Here is a 24,610-nt window from a genome sequence, read left to right as displayed (position 1 = left end):
GTTTGTGAGTCCTTGTGGCCTTGTAACATTTCCTTTAAAAAGTGAAGAATGGAACAGCAGGAGCTGTAACACTCCCCCAGAACAGACATATGAAGGCATATGGCTGACATGGGAGCCTGCTGGCTCTTCCAAGATTGCTGGCTTCATTTTTAAGGATCCTTTTTTTTAAAAAAAATTCCTCAAGACAGCTAAACTTGTCTGTCTGTTTGATGAGTTGCTCTGTTCTGCTCAGAGCTGAGTTTGGGATGCCTGGGGTCTGCACAGCCCCCGCTGTGCCACGGGAGAACCCACAGGTTGTTCCTAAAAGTGGCAGATGGGGAAATCCAGGGAGGGTGAGATGTGGTGGCTCCGAGCTGGGGATGTCCCAAAGGATCTTCAGGCAGCTCTGTACACACAGGAGCTTGGGTAGCTGGGAAGGTTTTCTCTGTAGAGCATTAACCCAGTGCTGGCTCTGCTTTTGACAATTAAAATAAATTACATTTGCTGAGCAGTGCTGAATAGTTGCACTTAACTTTCATTGCTGATGTGGTTTTATTGCTACTTAACTGTAGGGTTTGAGTTTGCTGATATGGGGGAAGATTTTCAAATGTACAAGATCTCAAGTTTTTTCCAAGTCAAAATGATTTAATTGTACAAAGCCATTAGACTTCCAATAGAATTTGTGCTCAAAAAAGTCTTTAATGCCTTGGATCACTTTTCTTCTTCCTGTAAATGTCCTTTCCTCCAATTATTATTTTTAATTAATTGAAATATTCCTGCGCTGTACTGAAGTAACTCCAGTCCTGGAAATCTCCAGAGCACAACGCAAACCAGAAGGGTAAAAACCAGCTCCACAGCTCAACTTCCAGCTGCCTGTGCTTCATCTTCCTGATAATGTGTATTTTCATCCCTGTTCCTAAGGCATGTGGGAACATCTGTGTCCATAAGTCCAGCTCTGCAGCTTTTTGTGTCTCAGAGGCTGCTCCAGGCCAGCTGGGCAAAATTGTGGATTATCACATAAAGAAGGAAGAGCAGTGACTGTGCCTTGGGTACTCATCCAGATTTCTTTCTCTGACAAAACACCAGATCTTGCTTTGCAAGTTGTGACTTGGTCACTTTTGTCTTAGTCCATTGTACCGGATCTGTGGACGTGCAGTACTTTAAACCCTGAAACCTTGACCTTTTGAGTTACAGCAGTGGGTATTTCTCAATACCACAAGATATTTCTTCAAAAAGTATTTTGGAAGGTAATTTATGTAATTGCTCATAAAATTATACTGTCTTGATGTGGGGGACTGGTGAGGTTAGTTTTCTCCATTGTGGTTGGGGCAGTTTCTGTGCCCTGAAAGATAAGAACATAAACCCAGCGTTTGAATAAAATGCAAACTATAAAAGGAAAAAATCCAACATTTAGTGGAGTTTCTGTGGTTTATTCCTCATGCTTTTTTTTTTTTTTCCTCTGGGCACTGCTGTTACAGTAATAAGAAAACAATTATGTTAAAACAATGAACATCTTGCATGAGATTGACAGAATGAATAACTAGATTTCTTTTTTTGAAAGAGAGTGGGAAAGCTTATTATTGGCATTTGAAGCCTCTCAAATGAGTTGTGTGAAGTGTTCAGCCACAATTTAGCATGCAGAATGCTGTCTGTTAGAAAGCACTGCAGTGTAATTATCATTTCTGTGACTGGAGAACCAGCAAGATGTTGAAGCTGAGTTGTCCACACTCTCAGGTAAATTCCTTAGGGGGCTTGTTTCCCTATAACTCAGGTTGACTCTATCTGAAAATGAAATAACAGGTTTGTTTAGCCATGTTGAGCTGTCAGGTACTCATAAGTCTCATGAACTCGAAGCTGATAGCGCAGACACGAGTGTGTGTTTATGTTCTCCAAGTGGAGAGCTCACCAAATTGAACATTAAGTGTGCAGAAGCCTCAGTTTGGCTCAGTTCCACAGCACACATATGGAAAAAGGTTGGCTCCCTGAAGAAATAATTATATGGCCATCTCATTCTGGGTTTAGAGCATCTCAGCACTGGTTGTGAGAGTAAATTCCCTCCCCTTCCCGGCCGTTCCCAGATCCAGGCGTTAATTGCTGTCTCCAGCTGCTGGAGCTGAGGAGCAGAGCTCGTGCTGACAGAGCCTGCTGTTGGCAGAGGGCACCTGAGCCCAGCCCAGCCCCGTGCCTGCCCCGTGCCAGGGCTGGATGAGCAGCTGTGATCACCAGCGCTGTGCCCCGCTCGCCCAGGCCCTGTGGGCTGGGCACGCCGTGCCATGCTGAGCACTCCGGCTCAGCCTCAGCTCGGGCAGGAAGAGCTCACATCTGCCAGAAATGCACCCCGTAGACACTCCCAGCAAAGCTGCCCAAGGCCACCCAGAAGGCTTCAGTTGTGGCCTGGAACATTCTTCCACCCTGTCCAATTCAACTGAAAAGGAAAAAATGTTACTGCTGTGTGAAAATTATTGCACTTATCTATTTCAGACAAGCCTTTGGCAAACAGGCTTTTCTGTGCTTCTGGGGAGAGTCACATTTCTGCACAGCTGATAAAGTGCCACCCCGTAGACACTCCCAGCAAAGCTGCCCAAGGCCACCCAGAAGGCTTCAGTTGTGGCCTGGAACATTCTTCCACCCTGTCCAATTCAACTGAAAAGGAAAAAATGTTACTGCTGTGTGAAAATTATTGCACTTATCTATTTCAGACAAGCCTTTGGCAAACAGGCTTTTCTGTGCTTCTGGGGAAGAGTCACGTTTCTGCACAGCTGATAAAGTAACTCTCTTCATTATTATAAAGTTATCTTTGACTTTTATTAGTAATTAGAATCATGGAATCATAAAATATTTAGGCTGGAAAAGCCCTCCCAGCCCAAGGAGTCCCAGCTGTGCCCGATGCCCACCCTGTCCCCCCCCCTGAGCCTCCTGTGCTCCAGGCTGAGCCCCTTCCCAACTCCCAGGGAGGTTATTTCCACGCAGTCTTCCTTTTTCTCCAGGGATGTTAACACTGGGCACTCCTTCCTCAGTCCCAAAAAAAAGCCACTGAAACTTACGGAGTAGCTGTACTTCTGAAATCTGGTGAAACAGGGGAGACAGGTTCTCAGAACTTGGCCAGCAAGGGTTTGTTGCTTTGTTAGTGTTGTTTTCTGTTGGTTTTGTTTTGGGTTTTGTTGTTGTTGTTGTGGTTTGTTTTTTTGTTTTGTTTTGTTTTTTTTTTTTTTTAATGATCCTTTTATTTTCCTAAATATAACCTCTTGTTGGTTGAATATAAGTTTACCACATGATTGCCAGTGGTACCCTGGAGCTCATTTACTGTTATTTAAAGAACTGCCTACAGCACCTAGGACTATCTCTACCAGGCAATATCACTGACAGATACCAGCAGGAATTTTTCCCTAATTGTGCAGTTTCTCTGGAATATGCAGAGCACTTGCTCTGTTATTGTTTGGTTGTGTGTATTTCTACTTCACAACAATTGTTTGGAAGAAACCTCCTAATGCACTTGCTTGTAGCTTGTTATAATTACACCACAGAAAATTAAAGCCTCGGTGCTTTTTGGGCAGCATAATGAAGAGCAGACAAATGTTAAATATTAATATTGTCAACTATTCTGGTTCATTGTGGCTGTAAGCTTTGGTGTTATGAACATGTCATTACCTGCTGCAGCTGACACACAGATATGTGCTCAAGTTCCAGCTCCAAGAACAGATGGGAAGGCAGGTTAGCAAATGATCAAGTAACTCCATAAAAAATATTAGTGTATTGTAATTTCTGGAGTGATATCCTGAAATTATAGGTGGTGGAAAATCATGTCATCCTTCCTATAAATATTGCTGAAATTCTGCAAAACTGTCTTAGTTTTGAGTATGAGCTGCACAGCAGGCATAAAGAAATACTCCTAGTCCTTTCTCATCTCCCACGTTCTTACTCACTGATATTTAGCTCTGTTTCTAATGGGTATTTCTTTAAAATTACACATATCTATATAATATACATAAAAATATGTGTATGTGTATGTATTATATATACACAAATATATTATATTATGACAGTATTAAAATATCAGTTGCTCAGTATTGTTCAGTCCTGAAAAATGAAATTACCAGTTAAAGAGGATTTGGGATTGTTTTCCTTTTTGAATCAGTAATGCTTATCTTGTCTGTCTGCACTTCTTTAGGTTTTCTTTTGTCCACATTTAAAGACTGCTTCATGGACAAATTAATGTGTTTGACATTGCCTTGTCCTTGATTGAGAAGCCAAGTGTGTAATGTCCTTTGAGGAAACACAAAAGGAAATGAGGAAAAGCCAGTGAGGAAGGACAGAGACAGAATGCCTTCTGGGTGACCTAAAATGAATTTACAATCCATTTTCCCTTCCTGCCACCCTCCCTAGATCTAGACAAGCTGTGACCTCTGGGAGTCTGGGAGGAGAATGGAATAGGAATAGGCAAAGGGATATATTTGGTCCGGAAATAAAACTGAATGAAACTTTTTTAAAAGCCTTACAAATGTTTGAAGAGTCATTGCAGGGTTTGCAATAGGGTCCCCAGAATGAATAATGGATTTTCCTGGGCTGACAGAGATATTCAGTGAGTTGAATGAGGCTCACAGAAATTCAGAAACATCAGATCTCTGGGGTGGCTTTGAACAACTCCTCTTTTCTTTATTTATTAATAAAAGGAAGAAGGTAGGGAAAAATGTCCCTGAGACCAAAGAATTCTGTCTCTCTTGAGTCTCTTGGACAGACTCTGAGCTATTCTCCTTTATGGTATCTCTGATGTCCCAGAATTATTTTTCCTTGGGTGTCTCCAGTGGACCTGGAACCAGCAGGATGATTTTGTAGAACATTTATATAAAGATTTTTCCAAAGGTTAGTTGAATTTATTTTCTGTGCTGAGTGTCCCCTACAGCTTGACTAATGGAGGCATTCAGCATATACTTCAGTGGCTCTCAATTTTTAGGGTTTTTTTTCAGGTCACTAGAAGAGATTGATAAAAGAGAGCAGAAGAAAGCCAGAGGAAAGAAATAGAGAACAGCCTCCTGAAAGATAATAAAAATAGAGCACCAAACGCTAGTGAAGACAGCCTCTGCTATGGATTTGCTCTAGAGGAAGGATCTGACTATTCATGTTTAGTGGAAGAAAAGCACCAAAGAATAGGAAAATGGCAAGGGGAGGATGCAAACCAGAAAAAAAAATCCCAAAACTGTAGGGAAAATTTGCCATAAAAATCTTTCAGTGCTGACAAGCTCCCAATCCGTGGTGTCTGACATCTGCTGCCAGTGGAAGCTGGGCTCCAGTGTGACTCAGAAGGCTTCAGAGCAGCTCTGTGTGCCTGCTGCACTGGCAGGAACTGATTTGATATGCTCTGCATGTAGAATTTGCTTTTCCAAGAGAGAACATATACGAGCCTTTTACTGGTAGCGGCTCAAGAACAAAGGTTTGAGATAATCTGCTAGACGACGAAAATAAAAAGTCAAGTTTTAGAGTAGAAATGAAGTGCTTTTCCTACATGTAGGTAATTTGAATTATATAGTGTGGTACATAGAAATACTTATTTAAACATGAAAAACTTGTATAATTTTTAATTCATATATATTTACATGCATCTATATAAGTGTGTATGCGCAAAAAGACGGTAGCTGCTTGCTGTGGATCCAAAATGCTTCCAAATTTAGATTTTAGAGGAAGCTCAGGGAAGTTTGAAACACTGAAATAGAGGGCTTGATTTATGATATTTAAAATGACAGAACACACCTGCCTGCAGGCCTCCCAATCCACTTGTATTCCTGGTACCTGGGTAGGATGGGGCTGCAGCAGCATGAGGATAATTAATACAGACTTCACCCTCCAGGGCCCATCATTTGCCTCCAGGCCCTTGTGACCCAAAAGCAAGAAAAAGCTGATAAAGTCATATTGCACGGGTGAGCACAGGACTGGGCACTTATGTGATTTGCAGAGGGCTTTTGGAGGGAGGTTAGTTTGTTCCTTGTGAGCCCACATGAACCTTTTCTGTCCTGCTGGGTAATTTGGCCTCAGATGGGTGAGATTTGGGCTTTAGTCTGCAGACTGTTAACATCCTGCAAAGCACTGAGATGCAGTTTTGTCTCCCATGAGAGCACACAGCTACCCTGCCCCCGAGCTTCCTTTGTGCCCGGTTTGTGCTCTCCCCACTGGCTGTGGGGGGGTGGTTTGGCAGAGCTGCTCTGCTCTCCTGGCTCCCTGCCTGCGCCACGGCAGAGTGGGTGGAGAAGGGATGGGAGCACCAGGGGAAATGTTTGGCAGAGTATAAAGTCACAATAGTTCACAAGAAAGTGAAACAGGCTGTTAACCTGCTTAGAACAGAACCTTGTTTGTGTGAAACCTTCTCCGCAGTGCTTGCGTTTTGTCCTTCTCCCGTGAGGCCTGCACCAGGCATCCCTCTCGAGTGGAGAGACGCTTTCCTCCTGAACAAAGGTCGAGGACTGTACAACTTTTTGAGTCAAATTCTGGTTTTGATCCTCATTTTATGTCAGTCTTCTTGGGTTGAGAAGAGCTCCTCCAGGACTGAGGGCTGTGTGTGGACACAGGCATTGACTCCTCCGTGCCTCAGAAGCAGAAGGCCGCAGAACTCTCAGGTGCTGCAGGTGCTGCTCAGGAGTGAGCACAGGGCAGGGAAAACTCCCCCAGCTCCGAAATCAGAGTTATTTACCCTGGCCTGCCAACAGACCTGTCACTGGGTGTGTGTGGGGAAGGCAGATTATCCAAATTGCTCTTCTGTCCTTTCTGCTGCAGTTCTTGCCCTTTGCTTTGTTCCATACCTTTGCACCTGACCGTCTTTCAGCAAGATGGGAACCCTTACATGTCCATGTCCACACAGAGACGTTGATCATGCTTCTGGTGTCAGCTGTGGACATGAATTAAGTGACAGCCTTAATAACCTAAATGAACTTTGAATTTGAAGCTGCTTACAGCAGTGCAGTTGGGCCAGGTGTCCTCCAGAGCCCCTTCCCACCTGAATTATCCTGGGCTGCTCTGTTGGTTGCTCACTGTGGGATTCCCATTGCTTGGCTCAGCTGCCTGGAATCAGAGGGAAAACTAGTTTCTCCTGCAAGGTGATTCCAAGCATGAGCTTATTTACTTGCTAAGATAACGGATACCACAGGAGCAATTTTTACACAGCCAAGGACATTCACCCTGGTCAAGCCCCCAGATCCAAGTTCTCCAGAAGGGTTAAATAATCCCTGTTGTACACTGAGATTTAAACCCCAGTGCAGATCCATTTTTTTACAGCTAAACAGAGATTACTCTATATAAAAATATGGTGTGGTGCTGTGGTGTGTAGTAGGGCCTAGAATAAAACTCTGGCAGGAAGCAGATTTTGTTGAAGCTGTGTTCCTGAAATGCAAATTGCAGAAATGATCATAATAACTTCATGCAAAATATATTTATACAGATGATCCAGCTTCAAGAGAAAGGGGAGTTTGGGCAGTGCATAGCACAGAGCAGCAAACACCAAAAACAGCATCGGGGAAGTCAAGTGTAAACTTTATTTTAAGACAGAACTTATACCTACATCTTTAGAACAGTTAATTATTCAGTGAGGAGAGAAGTGAGAGAAAAATGGGGAAGCTCTGCACCCAAACAGCAGAGATCCTCAGCTGGCATGTGGGAGTGCCAAGTTCCAGCCTCTTTCCTCTGAGTTTTATATGGATTAGTGCATTTTTCAGAGGTGAAATGTTTTCTAGTGTGCCTTTGCTCACTTTCAGCAATGGCTCCAAGGGTAAGTGAAGTGTGGCAGGGCCAGACTGCAAATTCATGATAGTACCATGGAAAGCTCACATATTCCTAAACCTTTGTGATTGTGAGCTCAAACCTGCATAATTTTTATTTTAAATTACATTAGCTTCCCTTCTTTTTCTTTTTTTTTTGTTTAGTTTTACCATTATTGTTGTTGTTTATTGCATATGTTCTGAGTATTTAATAATCTGTTTCATAGGTTATGAATACCTGCATTTTTTGTAGGCTTGTAATAATTAATCAAAGGGGGGGGGAAGCCCTTCAGCCACTCAGTCCATTGACCTGGGCTGTGTAAAAATCTTGTTCCTGTACTGGATTTCAATAATTAGTTTATGATCAATAATTCAGCCAAGAAGTTTTGACTTCTCCAGGTTTTAATTCAGCCATGCAGATGTCTCTGGCACTTTTAATATGATCAGCACTCTTTGCTTAAGCAATAATTAAGATTATTAGGGTTTTTCTATTTAATCATTGTGTGTGGTGTCAGTTGTGTTTCCATAGGCACTTCTCCAGCAAATTGTAATCAAATAACCATTTATGTGGAAACCTGAGGCAATGGAGTTCTGACTATGTTGGAAATGCTTTTTGAAGTGTCATTTTTATGGAATATTTTAGTCTCTTTCAGTCATTTCTGTGATATTTACCAGAATTTTCATTGGTCTTGAAAAGAGTTGCAAATATCTGGCACCATTTCATTTCAGAAACTCATCCCTGATGCTTTTGGATTTCTCAGTAAGTAGTTAAGAAATTCACAGTTTAAATCCTTTTATGATTGTGAGCAATTTGTTTCTATTTCTTTAAACTCTCAGATATGCTCCCAAGTTTATTTCTGGAAATGCTCTTCTGGAAATACTTAATTTTAGGGGCACAATGGATGCAGTTTTTCTCCACTTTGAGATCTTTGTGGATTTCTAATATTTTTTAACACTTTTCATAAGAGTAATACACCTGGCTGTTTTTTAGAGGGACAAATGTGTGTGTGGTGCATGAGGAAAAGGGAAAATGAAAATAAACAGAGGTTTGGGGTTGTTTTGGGTTTCTTCGGCATAAATCTCATATTTTGCACGCACCTCGATTGTGTTGGTTTATTCACTTTGCCAAATGGCCCACAAAGCTGTGAATATTTATTTAGTGCTGTTCCTAATCGTTTTTCTAATAGGGAATTATTTGGGTACAATGAAAGACATTTGTAAATGAAGCAGATAAGCGCTTTGGCAGACAAGGAGTGTTTTGTCCAGCACAAGAATTCTATTGTCCACTGCTTTAGTTGTCAAGTGCCTGGGGAGCCCAGGATTTATGATGATGTTACAATGGCCCTTTCAGAGGGGACTCTAAGAAGCTGTGAGATTCCGTTCCTCTGCTTTTCAGACTCCCAAATCTTTTTATGGTGCGAGGACAATGCCGGATTCAGCTGCTGCCTGGGCCCGTCTGCATCGGGCGCTGTACAATAATTGCCGCAGCGACAATGGGCCGGGCTCCTGCCCCGCTCCCCGGCCGCGTTCCCCGACTGCTCCTCTTGGCACTGCGCATCAGCCGGCCCCGAAGCACGGCTTCCTTCGCCCCAAAAACTCTTGTTAGGCCGTGTGGTTTAAAGAGCCACTGTGGCAAATCTCTTTGGAGCGTTGGAACTGTTTAATGGATTTTTTGGGGTTTTTTTTTAAAGTTTTCCTGTAATTGTAGTTGGACTTTGAAATTTGGAACTGTTTAATGGATTTTTGGGGTTTTTTTTTAAGTTTTCCTGTAATTGTGGTTGGACTTTGAAACGGCCTTCTGTAAATACAGCAGGTGGGGGGCCTTGGCTTTTCGGCCTTTTGTAAGCCTTATGAAGTTATTAGAAATCCTGAAGGCATATTCAGCTGCAGAGAAAATAGGAAAATAAAAATGTTATGCAGTAAAGTAATAGGTATCTGATAAATGAAATGGTAATAGGAAATAAATAGGCACCTGACACCTAAATATCAATTACTCAAAATGTTCTGTCTACATTCACAGGGGTGGAAATAGTCTCAAACTATGTTTTTAATGAAAATTGACATCTGGAGGGCTTTCTCCTTGCTTGATGCTAACATGAAGATTTATTTACTGCTAATAATGGTTAATGCTACAAAAAGTATCATTTTGTAACCCCTATATTCATTGAAATGCAGTGTGACTGCAGAATAGAGCCTGCAATTGGCAGTGAAATGGTCATTTGCCATTTATTATCTATTATTCTTTAGGATACTTCCAGCCCAGCCCACTCTGTGGTTCCATGATTGGTGCCTTTGCTGGTGGCCAGGTGGATGCACGGGGAGAAGTTAATGGAGTTGCAGGTCAGGCAGGGACTGACAGTGTCTGATCAAATCTCTGAGGCTTTTAAAAACAAAAGAAAAGCTTAAAAAATTGGATGGCAGGGATATTTAAGAGGATATTTTGAGAAGTCCTTATCCAAGCAAATTCAAATGTCTCAGGCATAAAGGAGTCTTGAGCTGCAAAGTCATCCAATAAAGATGTTGTTTTCTGTAAAGATATTGAATAAATTCTCAATATGAGGGAGTTTATTTCGGTTTCAGTCATTCATATGAATTCTGAATTAGTTCAAAAGGGTCCTTTATAAAAAATATGCAAAATGAATATATTTCAAAGTGCCATATGTACTTCATAGCATGAATATGTGGAGTACTTTTACCAACCAAGTGCTTTTATATTTGTGGCTCAGTCTTCACACAAATCATCACTCCACAGAGCTTAACCTTAGCAAAATCCACTGTTTAGGAATGTGCTTTTATGGCATGTGTATCCCAGATTTTTGAAAAGGACTCAATGTATTTGCAGTTGTGAAGGGCCACAGAAGCCACGTGACTTTATTTCTTCCTTCGATGGAGCAAGAGTGAAATGAGTTTGTGCAATACTGAATATAAAATAGCCAGTCAGTGCCTGTTTCCTTTTCAACACTTGTGCTGGGAACTCTGAAATTCAGTCTGTGCTGCTGAACTGGGTTTTTTTTTGCAATTAAAACTTGATTGCTTTAACAGGGGTGAAAAGTGGATATAAAATGAAGGATTGATACAGATGAGGTATCTTTAACAATTAAACACTGCAGAAAAGTACTGACTTGGATCTATCTGCCCAAATTACACAGCTATTTTTTAATAATTAAATAATTAGTTCTAGAAATTTTCAGTTAATAAATTTGGAGGTACTAGGGAATCTAGCCTGGTTTTCTTGGCTGGAATGGATCTTAGTCCTAGAATTCAGTTAGGGCTGTTTAAGTGTCTATCAAGGTCTCAAATGAACCTCAGGAATGCAGTGTCTGCACCAGCAGGTAACAACAGATTACACTGAGTATTTCCTTTGCATTCAGTCACATTAATTATATTTTATCTATCTTTTACTCGTGTGGGGACATTGTCAGAAACGCCTGGGATGATGATGTGTGAAATGATGAGGTGTGAGGATGACTGCTCTGGGAAATTGTGACCATCCTTAATTTACCAATTTAAATTCAAGACTTGTCAGGAGAAATGATTCAGCAGGTTTCTTTCTGTTTCTGCTCCCTTTGTCCAGACTGACTCAACTTCCTGCCCCATTTATGAAAGAATTGTAGCCACTGAAACAGCTGTAGATGAACTTACAGGCAGAGGCACCTCTTACTTGTTTGGGGGTTTTTTGGGTTTGTGGTTTTCTTGGGGTTTTTTTTTTCAGTTGGTTGGTTGTTTTAGGTTTGGTTTTTTTTTTTTTTTTTTTTTTTTTTTTGCTTCAGATGTTTTCTCTTATGTATTTTTTTCACTACTGTAGTGGCAGTTCCACTTCCTAAAATAATCTTCTTCCTTTTCCATCATAATGATAAACCCACTAATTTTCTAATATGCCTTTAGAGCACTTAGAAATGTTCAAAGCACATCTTGCTGGTTAATGGCATCTGCAGCTGTTCCCTTTTTTCACTACAGTGTGTCTTGTCTTGGATAATGTTGCCAGAATAGATTTTTTCCATAGATAACACAAAAGAGATGTGAAAGAATTTTGATATGGCCTCAAGCATTTTAGTTATGGGAACATTGTAGCAAAAGCGAGTCTTAAATATTCCAGGTTGGATGGGGCTGGGATGGTGGGGAGGTGACATGGTGCTCCCCATGACAGGGGTGGCACCCCATGACAGGGGTGGCACTGGGTTGTCTTTAAGGTCTTTTCCAAACCTGGTCTTCTGTGATTGTAGGAAAAGGCTATTTATTAATTATAAGTAGTATTTAACTGCTTGTCTTCAGACTCTCTTTAGGCTGCTGTGGTAGATTATAGACCAGGCTTCTATTTCTTTTTTTATGGTCCCACCAAGAGTTTGGATTTCAAATGTCCTTTTTCCTTCTTTGCAGGCAGAGCTGAAGTAGTGGCTGAGAGGCAGCAGAGGGCTGACAGGTGTCACAGCTCCTGAAGTGGCATTTCAGATGTGTGGAATATGCTACATCAACTGGCAGCAGGTTTCCAGTGGGTGAAGGTAAGTCCTGCATCCAACCCTGTGATCTCCTGGGAATGTCAGGGATCTGTGGCTGGGACCTTGTTTCTGCAGTGTCTACGATGTTTGTGCAGTATAGGGAACATTTCTGCAGGCACTGATCCCTCAGAGACTTTAACCAGAGCTCCTGATAGCTGTCAGCCCTGGGACACAGACCATCCTTCTACCTCTGTACAGCACAGTTTGAAAAGGGACATGTTTTGAAGCCTGTTTGTTGAATTTCTTGTTTTAAACATCAAAGTATCACTTGAAAATTCACAGCAGCAGAGCACTGAAGAACAGGAATGTAAGAATTTTTCTGATATTTAGGTTTACAACTGAAAGTGATCAGTCAAACAGGTTCATACTTTCCTTATTCTAGTGAGTGATTAATTCCACATTTGGACTCTCTCTCTGATACTTTGTGCAATACTATTGAGCTCAGTATAAATGCTCAGACTTGGGTGGGGAAAGTAACTTCATGGTGACCCTTAGGCTTCAGAGCAGGTGGAAAGTGTGGAAGTACAGAGTTTGGGAAACTCTAGACGTAAAAATAGTTGGATCTGCTGCTCTGATACCTTTAATTTTTCAAATCCTTTTCAGTTGTGCTGTTGCTGCAATTCCACAGAGGTGAGAATTGCTCACTTACAGGAGTGTCCATTGTTTGTTTCTAAGTTTAACACAGAAACAGATTAGGTGTAATAGATAATAAATATCTAAACAATGTCATTTTTACAGAATCAAAGGCACGAGCCCACCTGAATTGTGTGGGATAAAAAGTACAGTGCCAGGATATTAAAGCTCTTTGTCTTGCTGATTCATTCACAGTTTCTACATTCAGTTCGCTCAGGTCTGGCTTGACAGGTGCTTCATTTCTGTGAAAATACCTTAAATGAGATGTATCTTATTTCTGACAGCCAAATGACCAACACTTCAACATCCTTCTGAGCAGCTCCATGGGATGTGTGTGTGGTGTCCTCAGATGTGGGGAGGGGACTGCAGCAGCCAGGCTGGGTGACACCAGCAGCACGGGGTTGAATTAACTCCTGAGCAATGGCAGAGCTCAGCATGGCAGATTCTCGTCCTGTCTGAACACAAAAGCCACATTTTGCAAACACTGCTCAGCTCTTGTTTACATCCAGTTTCTTAACAGAATGATTCTAAAGAGGGTTTGGTTTGAAGACTTCCTGACTAGGTTTCAAATTCATTCCTGGGTATCAAGAGGACATAGAGAAAATATCTGAAATTAGTTCTGCATGTCTCTGTTCCATGCACAGTTACATTAATTTTCTCACCACAGTTTTGCCTCTTTTGGCATTTTCTGATATCTCAGTTCATGGTTTAGTTCAGGCCCCTTTCTACTCCACTTGTTCCTCACTTCAGAGCTACTTCCAAACAGACTTAATTTTTAGAAATTAAAGGACTGTGAGGAATAAGCTTAAAGGAAAACAGCCCATCACTCTCACTAGTGTGTGAGATAAGTGAATTTTAACTGGGTCCCTACTGCAATTTTATCTGACAAAGTGTTGTCTTTTTTTCATAGACTTCTTTGCATTTCAGAGTTAAAGCAAATAATTTGTGAAAGAAAGCTTCCTGCAGAGAGACTGTGGGATGTTCCCTCTGCTCGGAGTGTGAAGTGTCTCCCTGCAAAAGAGGAGGAACAAGAGCTGCTTTTGTTGATTATCATGTAAACCTGTGACTCCATATGCTTCCTAAATTCTCTTCCCTTCTTTTGAAGGATCTTTCTTAAATAACTTCCAGCTGTGCCTATTCAGGAATGCAAATTTCCTGTCACAGTATCTGGATAATGACAAGAGTTGAGAAGGTAAAATATTCATGTTTAACTATTGTTCATGGAACAAAGAGCAGCGGGGCAGACAGCAAGGCCCTGCTGAGCTGCTGGGGGCTGTGACACAGCCTTGGCTCAGTCACTACAGAAGGTGACCAGGGAGCTACAGGAACTAGGAATATCCTGACTGGACATTTTCTTCCTGTGCTGCTTGGATTTTCTGTACTGAATTTCAAGAGAGACTGAGGGTAAGCACAACAGATTATACACTTCCCTATGATTATATTATTCTGTAAAGCATCCCACAGGAATAAAGGGTCCTCAGGACCCCAAAAAAGAATACTCTTATAGAATCATAAAATCAGGGAATCCCAGAATGTGTTGGTCTGGGAGGGACCTTAAATCCCATCCAGTGCCACCCCTGCCATGGCAGGGACACCTTCCACTGTCCCAGGCTGCTCCCAGCCCCAGTGTCCAACCTGGCCGTGGACACTGCCAGGGATCCACGGGCAGCCACAGCTGAGCTGCTCTGGGCACCCTGTGCCAGGGCCTGCCCACCCTGCCAGGGAGCAGTTCCTTCCCAATACCTGACTGAATTTCCCCTCTGTCAGTGTGAAGCCCTTGCCCCTGGCACTGCAGCTTCTGGTGCAGAGCCCCTGTCCATGCTCCCTGCAGCCCCCCAGATCCTGGAAGGCTGTGATGAGTTCATCAGATGGGATGAGAAACTGAAGTTCACTTCCTGAATATAGAAATCAGTGCTTATAATGCATACTTTGCCTCTTTCATATGTAACATTTCATTCTTATGTAGAAAGAATATAATGGGAAAACCAGGCTGTTCACAATGCACAGAGCAGATCTTGGAATGAAATTCCTCTATAGTTTTGTTTTTGCACAGATGGCATGTGAAAGAATATTAATTTCCACTTGGAATCCCTGTCCTGCATGTTGAACCTGGCCTACAAGTCAGAGCAGAGTGTTCCCCCTCCAGCTGCCTGTTTTAGCCTATCTCACATCTTCACTTCGCTTCTCCACAAATATCTGCTTCTGTAGGTTCTTAAAACCTGAATTTTGAATGCTCAGTGTCAGCCCACAGAACAGACATTCAGTGTACCTGCAGGATTAGCTTATTAAATGTATTTTAGGATGGATGTTAGTAATCTAAATGAAATAGGCTCACATGTGAGGGCAAAAGCTTTGATTTTAGTAGGACGACACTCCAAAGTACAGGGAATCTCCAGGTGGCTCTTAGAGAAATGCCTGAGAGTGAACTGTTAAGAAGAGTAAGTGTCATTTCACATAGTCTGTGCAATGAGATGGAGTCTGAATGTATTACTTCTGCCTTTTTGGTTCTCTTCAAGACCTTGCTTGAGCTGAAAAACCTTTGGAAACATTGTTAGGATAATTACAAGACATATTCTGGTCAAACAGATACCAAAGAAGAATGATTATTTTGGAAATTACAATGGCTTCAAAGACATCAAGTGGGGAAATGCACTGACACTGTCCTGTTTCTTATGGTCTCAGTACTTACTAACATGGACATTTCAGGTTTTTTTATCTGCTTTTTAACAGAAAATTATTTCCATGTTGCCTTGAAAGAATCTTCAATGTAGAAGAGTGCTGAAATGAGTGACTTGTTTTTGGAAACAGTTAATGTGTACCCGAGCTGAAATTCAGCTTTTTGTGGCAAAAAAGTTTGTTTCCTGAAACAACTGAGTCATCAGAAACTCATCCCTGCATTTTCCAGCTTGCTGTGGAATTCCAGCCATGTCTGGCCTGCAGGGTTGAGCTCTGGAGCAGGATCTGGAGCAGCCTGGCTGGGCTAATGAACAGGAAACTCCTGAAATCTGCCCCCCCACCCCCCCAGGATGAGATTCCCTAAGGAATTTGCACTGCACAGGCTGCAGAGATTGGCCAGCAGAGGAGAAAGGGCATTAAAAGATTGATCCATTGACTGAAAAACTCCCCAAAACTCCAATCATTTCTGGGTCAAAATAACCTCAAATACTTGGAAATTGTGCTCTGATAAAATGAACTGGCAAAAGTTCCACAGTTACTTCAAAGGTGAAAAGTGGGAATTAAAAGCTAAATCAGAGTCTTTCTGAAACAATTTTAATGGGAATTTGTGGATAAAACTGTTGTCAGCTTTAACAATAAATACATAAATATACAGTGTGTATATATACACAAACATGTATACCTATATACATACATCTCTGTGTATATATATAATTGCTTACTTTGTGTTTTAATAGTGATGGTGAGGAGGAGAATAATAGCATATTTAAAATTTATACTATTGTCTCCAAGAAAAAATACACATAGCCAGGGCTAGAATAATAAACCCAAGAGAAAACCAAATAGTGTGCCTTCCACATATATATTACATATGAAAAGAGGGCTGTGCACTCAGCCTTTCAAGGTTTCATATGCAATAAAAACTATTTGAATTCTACTCAGATGTCAGTTCGCTGTCTCAAAAATTGACATAGTCTGTATGCCATAAAATAAATCAAAATTTAATGTATTTAATTCTTTTGAGGTGTTTAACCCAGCCAATTACTACATTGTTAGTTACAGTTGAAGAAAACTTCTTAAAAATGTATCTTGCAGGAACACTTGCTGATATAACCACGCAGCAGATGCAGTTTCTGTGGCTTTCCTCACCTGTATAAACACTAATAAAGACACACAAGTAGTGATTGGTAAAATCTAATGTAATGTAAAGGTTTTTCCCTCTCCATTCCTGACAACCTGCATTTGCAAGCACTCAGTTACTTTTATTTTAAAATGGCTTTTCAATTACATTCTGCTGCTGTAGGGGAAAGATTTTTGACAAAGGCATGACATAAACCATTTCTATTGCAGCTCCATCATAGCTTCCACAGCCAAACTAGACTGGACAGTTCATTAAAAAGAAAAATTAATAGTACAAGGTTGTAGGGAAACAATAACAGATTATGACTGGCCTGTGGCAGCCCACTGAATTCATGTAGTGGAATAAAAAATTATTCCCTTGCCTCATAAATGAAGGTTTGTTCCAAGGTTTTAGGTGAAGTCTCTCCTGTTCCTTTGCAGGAGAAAGCTGTCCAGTTTCTGGTCTATAAAAGCAATACTTGTAATTACTGCAGGAGAATAATGTGGATTTTTTGGGATAAAAAGCACCCATTTGATAATCATTGAATAGATAACAATAAATGTAACATCAAAGAGAATGGCATAGAATACAACACACTAAACAGATACCATAAAGCAAAAAAGTAACCCTCTCACGGCTGGTCACGGTCTGGAGGGACAAAATGAGAATGGAGTCAGGACTTGATCCTATTTTTTCTTATCTAAGGTAGTAAATGCTCTAGATCAGGCTAAATTTGCTAAATTCAGTGTGCCAAAGCCTAAATGTTTGTTATTCCATAGCAGTTCTTTCAGGTCTGCTGCTGCTACCTGTGTAGCATCATGTGTGATTTCTCTCTTGCTTGAGGCTGTTCTTAAACTTGGATTAATTTGTTCTCTGACTTGGTGCAACCAAGTCCTAAAGCCTCCCTCTAGCTGGGAGTGCACATTTTCCCCAGTTTCCTCAGGGTTCCGTGGCTCACATTTTCTGTATAATTCTGGTATGTGTGACAAGCAGACAGACTCAGACTTTAATGCTGTAATCTGAGTTTCATTATATTGATGCTATAAATTCCTGTCTCAGAAGATATTTCAAAGTATATGAGCTCTGGGATGCATTACCCGTTTCTTTTGGCCAGTAGCCACAGCCTCCTAATGAATTCAATGGTATAATGGGAGAGGCCAGGAAAGGGGAAGTCTGAGCCAACATAACATTTGGAATCAAAAGCAGGACTGACCCTGAAGGGTATTTTCTGGTTCTGTTTATGAACACGATCTTCTTTTAGAAACAACAGCCTAAAATACTGAATATTCATTGTCATGGGGTCTGACCCCTGTACTTTTGCAGCTTTATCCCTTCTTTTACAGGAGAACTTTGGCCTCCAACTCTCCCATCTCTTGCCCCAAAACAGAAAAGCAGATTACATAACCTGCACAGCCTGGCCACTGTCAGAGGCCTCCTGGCCGTCCTGGCTGGGGTTTGTGCCATCAGCTATATTTTGTGAACCAGGGCAGAACTGAAGCAAAAATAACCAACCAAGCCAAAGTCTCTGCCTTAACCTCCTGAGCTGTTCTCATGCTTTCTTACTGCAGGCAGCATGTGTGACTTGCAGCATGCTGGGTAGAAGATATTCCTTATTTATTCCAGGAAACATGCTCACACAAACATTTAGGACTCACTAATGAGCTGTTCACCCCGAGGCTGGGAGCCAGCTGCAGCCTTCACTGCTCGGCTGTCCTGTTCATGAGCCCAAAGGTGCCACCTGTGTCTCCTGTCCCCCTCTGCCATGTGTGAGGCCCAGGAGAGAACAGCCTCATGCCAGGAACAAGCTCACCCCAAGGACAGCTCAACAAAGACTGTGCTGTGCTCTCTCCGAGGAAAGCCTCCGAGCCACTGGCTATCACCTCTCTGCTGCTCCCAGTACCAGCAGAATGACACCAAAGTTGTGTGTCCAACAAATGGAATGACCACTTTTCTCCTTGTAGGTTTGTAGTCATTTGATTTGTTTTATAATTAACAAATACAGAGATAATTAATCGTTTAAGTGGGAAAACCTGCCAGCAAAGAACAGAATGGTAATGATTTTTTAAGAGCTGTCAAAACCACTCTCCCAAGCAGGGGCTGGTGCTCTGTTGGGTTAGGGTTATCCAGGTTACCTCTGCTCCCCACGTGCTGTTCCCTCTGTTTCCTCTGCACAGCTCACACAAGGCTGACACATTCCCTTTGTCCAGCTGAGTGCTTTGCCTCTGGGCAGTTGTGGAGTTACATCCAGGTCTCGGTCCAGGGTCCTTGAAGTCTCCACCAGTTTAATCTGCTGCAACTTGTTGAGCTCATCTAATCCAAAAGAACAGAAATTAAAAGCCAATAATGTTCTGTTGGCCTAAATTCTAATGAGTCTAACCAGAGAATAATCAGTTCTGCCACACTGAGCTCTTACACGAGTTATGTATAGTTAAAAGTGGTGCACAGGAGCCTCCCAGTCCCTGCCTTTTCCTGATGGAAAGGAACCATCAGCTGCCTCAGGCAGAAGTCTTGAGGCAGGACGGGGGTGGGACCTTATCCCAGAGAACTCAGGGATGGACCTTCTCCCTGGACCCAGAGCCATTGTTCTGTTTCTAACATGTTATTTTTCCAGAGTCACTGTTAAGTTTGCAAACCTGCTCCTCAGGCTGCACTTTCCCCTCGGCTCTGTAGAGCACAAGGCAGCCTGTGTTGCTGTGAAAGATGATTTTCTGGCTGTTGAACAGCATCTTCTGCTCCCTGTGCTGTCTCTGAGCATTGTGCAGCTCCCAGGCTGCAGTGGTTCCACAGCTGAGCCCTGGGGAGCAGTTTCCAGCCCCACCATCCTCCAATTTTCAGACCTGCTCTCTCCTCCTGTGCTGTCTCTTGGCTGCACAGGTAGTTCACTGTGTATGGACCACTGCATTATTACATTATTCTTTTTACCCTTTCATTTCAAACATACACATAAACCCACTGTGTTACAGCACAGAGTCATCCTGGCTGAAGCAAAAATCCCAAGCAAATCAGGCAGTGGCCCTTTGGTCCTTAGAAAGCTTCTTAACAGCCAAATAAATTAACCAGACCCAAGGCCTGGGCAGGCCAAAAGTGGTGCTGATGCTGCCTAGGAATCCAGCTGGGTCCTCTGTCCTGTGCTGGCAGCTCACTCCAGCTTGGGCACGTCACAAGCAATGGTGACACTGTCCTAAGGGCTTACAAGGCACTGAAATTTTAACAAGTTCACATTAACATGTGGAAAATTATGTTTTACACTATTTATTTAAGTCCCATTATTAAATAAGCATTCAGTAAACAGCCCTATTGGTAATCTCATTCTTACACCACCATTTGTGTCACGTATTGTGGTTGGGTTTAGTTCAAGCTGTGTTTACAAACATAGTACAAGTGCCTGTGCGTGACCTTCATAATTATTCTTCCTGCTTATAATATGGATTTGCCATTCCTTGGGTCTGATTCTAAGCTCACTTGCTGAAGCTTAAGCCAGCAGGGGTTCACAAAATTTGCACAAAGAGTTTAAAAAAAAAAAAAAAGATCATGTTAAGTTTTTTATAGCAATGTTTACCCTGTCAGCCATCTATTGGAACAAGAAATATGTCTGTCTGCTCAGAAAGATGTTCCCTGTTCTTGGATGAATCCCCAGATCCAGTTTCTCCAGCTGGTGCCTGTCTGGTGCTTTATTCCCTTTGACCACTGGATTTCCGGGAAGCTAGTTTTTATTGTACTTTTGCTCACCCTTGTGAGTTTTGAAGTTGAAAACACTGTCTTTGGGTCTTCGAAGTGGTGAGAAAGCAGAGGTTTAGCTTGCAGGCAAGCACTGTGTCACTGTCCTTGGGTGGGATATGGTAAAGGCTCCATAATGAAATTCAGATACTAATCCAAAGGGGTTATTCTTATGCAACATTATCTCATATACCAGAGAGATTTAAAGGAAAAGGAGGATGGGTGTTTCAGCATCACACATAAAGAGAAACATAGCCAAGGAATTAAAAGAAAATCTTTAAATGGAAAGCTCCATGTTCCTTGCAATGTGAACAATACTAGCAAGCACCAGAATTTAAATTCCATGAAGTCTGAGGTACCAGACTAAGCTAGAGAACATGGTGAGGGTTAGCTAAGTTTGTTCTGAAATCAGTGCTGCTTATCAGGTGAATGTCAAATCCCCACAAATAAAAGGGAATCCCTAGCAAAGGTAAAAGACATTATTCTGGGGGAAAAAAAAAAAAAAAAAAAAAAAAAAAAAAGAAAAAAAAAAAAAAAGAGCCCCCAAAACTTCATGAGATGCTCAACATTCTGCACCTAGCAATTTTAGCCTGACTTGGAACGAAACTCAAAGTACAGCTGGAACATAAAGTTACACATTTGGAAACTGTGAAAGCCTCGTTTGCCTCTATCAGGGCTGATCAAATTCGCAGAGCAGAGAGGGGAGGCATTGGAGCTGATGGATGGCCACACACAGACCCTCCCCAGCTGCAGCAGCCCATCTCCAAGGGCTCCAACATGATGAATTTAGGGACTGTTCCATTTTGTGCCCTCCACCGGATCATCAGTCCTGGGCTCTCCATCCCCTTCTTCTTGTTCACCATCCACTTGCTTTAACACTGCAATTTGGCCTTCCAGTTGTCACCAGCCCTCTTGGGCTTAATACATAGAATTTAAAAGCTTTCTATTGACACAACTCCCATTTTCTTTCTCTCTGCGCTCCCAGGACTGTCAGCAGTCATTTTAGCTTGGTGCTTACTTCAGCTGGGAAGTTGACATTTCGTTTAAAAAAGCTAAAAAGGTCCAAAGTTTTAAAGTATTCCATCCTTCTTCCAATAACTGTAGCAAGCACCAATGTTTCTAGAAAGATTATGTTTGGTGACAGACTCTCTCATCTCTCTTTAACTTAATAGTTCCTTTTCCAGAAAAAAATAACCCATAATTACTCCAAGAGCAATTTATTTAATTACTGTTATGGGAGACTTCAAAGGAAATTGGTTGGATTGAAATAGTGATATCACCCTGGCAACATTTGAAAAAAACATTTTGGTAGAAAATCTGCTGAATGTAAGGGCATGTTTAATGTGGAGAAAAAAAAAAAAAGCCTAATCCTGTTCTGGTGAATTAAGCTTTCAGTATTTTTGTGTGTACATTTGCACATGCATGGCATTTTTTTTTAAATTATAGTTTTTTTTTTATTTACTTCACTTCTAGAAATGTAAATTTTTCCCTTCTACTTGTCTCATATTGAGGTAATTTCATCCAAAAATGAAACTGTTCTTGATCCAGCAGTCCTATCAAATGTTAGGTTTTCCTCTTTCTTTTCCCCAAACTCATTTTGAAGGGCACTTCAGGGATTTTCATTAATGAGAAAATTGTTATTGATGTGGAAGGTGAAGCTTTACCTGACTGGACATAGGTTCATTCTCACTCCAGTACTTTCATAATCTCCTGTTGGTTAGAGAAGACATTGCTGGTGCAAGGGGCAGAAATGAGGTTGGTGTTCCAGGACCTGCAGATACTCCCCACCAGACCTGGTTATTGCACTCCTAAGGCCAAGGCTCGCCCTTGGCAGCAGAGTAAGGGTGGCAAAAGGTATTTATAGCCTCAAAACCCCTAAAGCACTTCCAAAATACATCTAATAAAGTTGATTCATAGATTCAGCTATGCATATCGCTAATCTAATTTTTTTAATGCCCATTTTTGGCCAATTTCCCACGACAAACTCTGTGAAGTATCAGTTCAGGTATTTAAAATTTGCTTTTTCTGCATGGTAACAATGACACCAAACATCATTCCAGCTAAAGCAAGGCACTGCCATAAATCTGCCATTGTTGCTGGTTCTGTCACAGGAACAGAAATGAAATGTTTTTCCACTATCATCTGCAACTACAGGTCAGAAATAGTGCCAAGCCAGGTCTGGGATGTGTTTGTGGTTCATGTGATCAGTTAGAAAGATGTGACGAACGGGATTAACTCAAAATGAGTTAAGCTTATGAAAAATATGCTGAATCATTTGCCCTTTTTTAAAAATGGATCAGTTGAATGAAAACCAAATTTTAACTGCAAGCTGACACCAGTCTGTCTTTTTGGTGCTATTTTTTGTGCCTGTCTTTCTTGTGCTATTATTGTATTTATTTGTATGCTTAGCATCTCATTGCATGAGATGGGACCACCCAGGACCATCCTAGCACCTGTTGCTGGATTTTTGGGTTTGCAATAAAAAGTTGGGAATTGTGCCTTAGTCCTTACAGCCTATGAACACTAAAAATACATATAATTCCTCTGATTTGTGCTCAGAGCAGATCAGGAAGCCAAAAAGAAGTTGTTTTAATGAAGATGGTGTTTTCTTTGTGTTTGTGTACTTGGGTTTTTTTAGGTTAGATGAAAATATTCTATGGTCACTAATTACAGCAAGACATCTCAGAAAAGACTCATGCAAACATTGTTTTAGTTATAATCTTGTGATTTAATAGGTTGCAAATAATAATAGAAATGTGAAGATATGGTCTTTTCAGCTGTAGCCTCCCATCAGGTATTTAAACAGTGATGGTCTCCTTTATTACTGCCACTGAGGCTGCTTTGGGAATGTGTTTGAATATTCTGAGGTTGTTATCTCATACTTTTGAGCCAAAATTGGTCTCCTCACAGACAATCTCTGCCTAGGCAAAAATTAATTATTGATTCAATTTTTCATTCAGAAATCTCAAAGTGCCTTTTATGCTCTTTATGGAACAAATCTGCACTAAACTGGAACAGTTAAGCAAGCTATCAAAAGAAGAACCTTACTCGGGCATGGCTAAAGGATCTGAGCTCTTCCTTCCACAGCTCCAAGAAAGCTGGGGAAAGGAGAAGGCTTTTGATTGGTAATTTCACTCTCACCTTTCTCTTTTTAGCAAATGTATTTGTAAAGGGAACCCTCAGTAATTCCCTAACTTGTCGAGTTTTATAAAGATAAATGTTCCAGGGCCTGTAATGTGAACCTTTCTAAACGAGTCACCATGGGGAAGTCTTTCATCAGGAACTTTCCTGCGTCAGGGAGACCAAACTGAAGGGGCCAAGGGGATTGAGGAGTCCGGTAGGATTAAATTCAAAGTGGAAGAATGTTTTGTAGAGGAACACACTGGCCACACAAAGACCACCCAGGATGCTTTAGTAGTCTGGCTTTTGGGCAGCACTGCTGAAGCTGCCTCTGGAAATGAAGCTGTAAGTGCAGAACCACAGACTGAATTTAGATTTCTGCTCCTGAGGGGGCAGCCAGCCCTTCAGCAAGAGGCTATGGATCTAAGCAGAAATGGATTGCTGGCTGGAATTCTGTCTGCCTTGCTTTGGAAGCTCAATAGACCTGCCTGCAATCATTAGTTTTTGATAGGTTTTCACCCTTTAATCTTGACTTTCTGTCTCATATCTGCCACAAACCAAAGAGACTATCAGTCACAGCGCAAATGTTATTCAGATATGCATACATATCAATTCTTAGGGGGAAAAATATTCAGGGTTGGCTTAGCATGTAAATACAGCATTAGTAGTTGCAAGTAAGTTGACTTTAGTTGTCATCTGTGTCCTCCTCAGGCTGTCATTGATAGCCACTTACATAATAACAACATGACTGAGACTGGCATGGGCTTGGCTGCAGCCTCGCTGGCCTTGGAGCATCCAGGGAATTATGAGAATTCTAGTTTGTCTGAGAAGCACAAGAACACAATTACTATTTAAAATAAACTCTACCAAAAGCTTAGTCATTACTTGAAATGACTCTATCAATCACCATGTTCTTTAATAAGACTGCCTTTCTTATGCTGGTTGTGTTCCTGTAGAGTTTATGCTTAAAACCAGACAGCCTCTGTCACATTTATCTTAAGTGGATCTCCCCAGGGCAGCAAGTAAATGTAAAACTCTGTTTACAGCCATTTTTCATTTCCCAAGCCTTTTAATATCACTCTCAGGCTTATTTCTGTGTCATTCACTCCATAATGTACTAAGTTGTCTTC

The 24,610-nt window shown here is 41.5% G+C and overlaps 1 protein-coding gene across 5 annotated transcripts in view; it reads left to right on the top strand.

Annotated features, from left to right (window-relative positions):
- CDH11 (cadherin 11) overlaps positions 1 to 24,610 on the top strand; it is an 81,394-nt gene that overhangs the window by 27,694 nt on the left and 29,090 nt on the right. For 4 of the 5 annotated variants that reach the window (XM_041397393.1, XM_041397390.1, XM_041397392.1 and 1 more), the window contains one exon: positions 12,096 to 12,217. The gene's annotated coding sequence lies outside the window, so the exon portion shown is untranslated. Of the gene's footprint in view, positions 1 to 12,095; positions 12,218 to 14,185; positions 14,252 to 24,610 lie in introns of those variants that run through there. The other variant, XM_041397394.1, reaches the window with a different exon arrangement.

The sequence above is a fragment of the Onychostruthus taczanowskii genome, unplaced genomic scaffold (genome assembly GCF_017590055.1).
Source record: "Onychostruthus taczanowskii isolate IOZ18803 unplaced genomic scaffold, ASM1759005v1 scaffold139, whole genome shotgun sequence".
Lineage (NCBI taxonomy): Eukaryota > Metazoa > Chordata > Aves > Passeriformes > Passeridae > Onychostruthus > Onychostruthus taczanowskii.
The sequence above is the reverse complement of the archived record's forward strand: the minus strand, read 5'-3'. Positions and strand labels throughout refer to the sequence as shown.